The following is a 4,694-nucleotide window of genomic DNA, read 5'->3' on the forward strand; positions in this document are numbered from 1 at the left end:
GTGGGCCTAACCTTTTGCTAAAAAGTAAAACTACAAGGCCATAGCTGTCCTTTTAGTTGCTATCTACGAAACGCAGGACATACGTTGGTAGTATTCCCACACCCCAACCACAGGGCCCTCCAAAAGTACGTCACTCTAGCCATCTCTATGGCTAGAGTGACATAAGGAGTTGAAGGGGACTCAGTTCTGATGAGGGATGATAAAGAAAATTAAAGCCCCTTATGAAGGATTCTGCAAGATGACTTCGTTGAGAGTGAATGTGAGAATGAATGGAGGAATGAATGCAAGTAGAACATAATTTATGAAGATAGAGAAGAAGAGTAACCAATTTTTGGTGTAGGGGGGAAGATTGGAAACATAATCTTGTAAATATATGGATGGTGGCAAAAGTGGAGAATGAAAGAAAATATGGTGATGGGAATGAAATTAGTTAAAAAAAACTCTTGTGTTATCCGTTGATGCATTAGCAATAATATAAAAAAGATCTGTTAAGCCATATTTTGTATATGCAAGTGGAGGGTAGTTGGAAAAAGAAAAAGAAAGACTTTGTTTCTATAATAGGGTGAGAGATGTCAGTGGTAGAAAGATTATTGCGTCAATCAATGTGTTTTGAAATAGCTTGTTCATGAGGAAAGAGTGAATGATTAGTTACCATTGAAAAGAATGTATGACTGAAATATTGGAATGGTCTATGTGAGGAAGACCTAATAAGCTCCATTTACGCATATATGGAGCAATAGAAATGATGGAGATGAATGGTACAGCTTATATTCAACGAGCAGTTGAAGAGTCTTCTGTGAAGGAGAAATAGTCCTAATATTAGGAAGAAAGTCACATAGAATGTTAGCTTTGCAAAAAAAAATAACTTTAACGTAATTTATTTCCTAAATCACACTTCTTTCCTCATATTAATCATCAGCATTCACTTTCTAGACAATTTAGGGCTTCAGGTCAGAATTCTTAACCTTGTACAGTAGAAATGGCAGTTCTAAGATTAGAGATACTATGAAAAATCAACGAGAGAGAGAGAGAGAGAGAGAGAGAGAGAGAGAGAGAGAGAGAGAGAGAGAGATTCTCTACACTTGTTTTATCACTGACCAGGCGAAAAGGTTAAAACTTATAAATGTGCTACTGTATGACCAATAAATAGAAAAATGGCTCCAATTCTTTTTTTTTTTTTACTAAAAATATGTGATACATACTTTGTCGAAGGAGAATCTTTGACTTATTTGATGACTTGTGCAATAACAAAGAACTTTGATAAAAAAATTCCAAAAGAAATTAACTATAAGTTTGAATGTTCACCTTTCTCACATAGCTTTTCCTTTTCCTTATTTTTTGTGATATTTTCTTTACTCTTATCCTGATTCTGTTTTTTATTTCCTGACAATACTATATCAGATTCATTGATAGCTATTTCATATATTTTGGCTTATCTTATGACCTTTTTCAATATTTCTTTCATGTATATTCAGTACTGATCAATTGAAATATGTTATACCTACATTGTGGTCTCAAAATCTGTTCCTGTTTTAGAAATACACATTGATACTAATGAAGTTGTGGCGGGATGTCACAAGAACAACCCCCACACCCTTGATCACACTAAACAGACAATTGTTACCGCAACTCACACTTTCCCCTTAGGTTATCATAAACTGGACTCTTAGACAAAAAGGCCTTAAAAACAAACCATAACCTTAATAATATATTTCTTACAAATTAGAATAAATCCAACCAAATTAATCACACTTAAACTATTTCTTAAAAACTAAACCTAATCATAAACTTGGAGACAAAACATACAATAAACTAACACTATTAAAATAAAAATAACCAACAAAACTTAAAACTAACCGCACACCACCAACACCAAATATAAATATATGTGTATATATTATAAGGGACACCAACACTGTCGTCCACACAAAGCCGAACTGTCTTTTACGGCACACTACCAGAGCTTTGTGGTCAACAAACCACGGTGTGGAAATTTACCACAACTACCTCCCTGATTGGGGTCATAGTTATCATCGTCATTATCATCATCATCATCATCATCACCATCATCATCATCACCATCATCATCATCATCAATTGAAATCATAATAAACAGGCCAGGTCATCAACGGTTGAGCAATCCAAAAGAGCAGTCTAAATACTACAATCAATTCCAGGCCAAGTCAGCAACTATATATCAGCATCAAATATAAATTCTCCAAAGGAGGAATATAGGCCTGCAAATGAAAAAAAAAAACACTTACGAACATTCCTAGCTAACTAAACTATCGCACTATAACCAAAGATAAATAATAAACGGTTTCTATTATTCAGAATCACTCCTAGCAAAGATAGATAAAATGTAATTACTATCGAAATAAACAAAACACTTCCACGCTGATGTAAAATAATAATAATAATAGTCCAGCATTCACACCTGCTTCTAGCTGCAGTCAAATGAAATATAATCATTCGCACAAGACATGCACCACTCTCCTAACCTAGCTAAAAATAAACAAACAACCTCATTTATACCAACAGTCTTTCTCACAACAAACAATAAATACACTAACTACCTTTCGCTTGCTGACGCTCTCTCTCTCTCTCTCTCTCTCTCTCTCTCTCTCTCTCTCTCTCTCTCTCTCTCTCTCTCGATTTGGCAAACAAAAAATAAGTAAAAATAAGAAAACAATCCTCCACATTCCTCCACCCGTACTTTGCCAAATCCTTAATAAAAAAACAATCCTCCATATTTCTCCCCCTGTACTTTGCCAAATCCTTCTACATTTTCACACAACCACTTACATTATTTTTTTCATTACCCAGTCGCAGTCGGAAACGGGACCTCTGCTCCGAGTATCTGGGCCTTCATACGCTCTCTCATTCACTTCTTCCTTACCACAATCATTCGCTACATTAACACTATCCCTATCTAAATCCCTATCATCTAATATATAATGTACAATCCCATCTACCTCACTATCATCTGGCCCTAAAATCTCACTTATTTCCGTCAGCAATTCATCCATTTCATTCATACTACTTATCATTCTCCTATCTCTCCTTCTCGCATTTGTCATACTTTCTTTTACATCATCTAAGGAAGAGCCACACACACTATAGGTATCATTCATACTCAGCCATGATTCATCTGTATTGACACATTTATCTTCCATACCCACCTGTATATTTACACCTTTGTCATGCATATTCGGATTCCTACCTGTACCTATAAATTTACCTTGCACTTTCTCCTCACTTAAAAATTTCAAACGCCTCTTTTTCCTATATTCTGCTAACACTAATTGTTTATTTTCTAGCCCTAACTTCTCATGCATACTGGGTTAATACTTACTCATTCCCAACAAATTATTCATCCCATTCACACGAATATTGACCTTATCCCTGCCACACACACAGGAGGGCTCACCCAGTTGAACCCTCTGACTACCTAGTTTCCCGAACATTCCCTTGATACCTTATTCCTACAAACCTTAGCTATATGAACCTCTACACCACGTTCAGTACACTTCGCGCGCTGTTCCCTACAGATCCTCGCAAAATGCCCATCCTTACCACAATTGCCGCAAATCACATTCGTACGATTACTCCTACATCCATCGGCTATATGCCCAGTAATACCACACCGATAACATTTTACCCCCTTCTCTTTCTTGCACTCGCTAATTGTATGCCCTACCTCACCACATCCAAAACAAGCACCTAGAGCCCATCTACATTCATCCTTCTTATGACCTTCCTTTCCACACCTATAACACTTTTCATCACGGACACGACTATCTGACCTACTTCGTTGCACACTAACACTCCTATCTCTCCAAACCTGATTTCCTTGCCTAAACCCTTCATTTGTCCGTACAAGTATTCCTACATTACTCGCCCTAAAACTCCTATCTACTACACTATCTGCTACCCTCATTGGTTCTCACATAACAGCATCTCTAAAACTCACAAATTCTTGCACACTTTCCTCTATTCCAGTTCTTACACTCACAGATTAACTTTCTTTCATACACCTATCCAACTCGTAATCCTCAACTATCTCTAAAATATCATCCCATGTCAGTCTTTCTTTCGTCCACCTCATTTTCTCCTTCCATCTCAAATTAATAAATTCACACACATTTTCAGGTACTGTCGCCAAAAACTTCCTCATTAACTCCTTACTTTCATTGATACCTTCATCTCCATACTTCTTCTTTGCTAACGTTTATAACTGACATACATACATAGAAATAGCCTCACCCACATTCATTCGAGCCTCATCAAAATCATTTTTACACCTATACTTAACAATCCCTTTCATACGTTTTACCTGCTCAATTATCCTACCTTTCACACTATCATATTCAACATCCCCCACACTCATTATCACACCATACATCGTCAACAAATACCGAGTCAAATATTCTGCTAACTCCCTTACCCAAACTCGCTTACTATTACCATACTTATCCTGACAATACCTCTCATACTCCTTGAAAATTTCGTATACATCCCTACAACTATGCTCATTGAACCTTTCACACCGAAGTACCTCTATTATAAACACAGTCTTACACACATCACGTTCATTCTCACTGCTATCATCACTGCTACCTTCTTTCTTGTTTACTATGTCCTCACTAAAATATAAAAAATCTAATTCCACACTCATACTTCTATCCTTGATT

At 36.5% G+C, this 4,694-nt stretch overlaps 1 pseudogene; it reads right to left on the bottom strand.

The window, feature by feature from the left end:
- Positions 1-2,598: 2,598 nt before the first annotated feature.
- On the bottom strand, positions 2,599-4,693 carry LOC137619136 (uncharacterized; annotated as a pseudogene).
- Between the last annotated feature and the right edge of the window lies 1 nt (position 4,694).

The sequence above is a fragment of the Palaemon carinicauda genome, chromosome 2 (genome assembly GCF_036898095.1).
Source record: "Palaemon carinicauda isolate YSFRI2023 chromosome 2, ASM3689809v2, whole genome shotgun sequence".
In the NCBI taxonomy this organism is placed as follows: domain Eukaryota; kingdom Metazoa; phylum Arthropoda; class Malacostraca; order Decapoda; family Palaemonidae; genus Palaemon; species Palaemon carinicauda.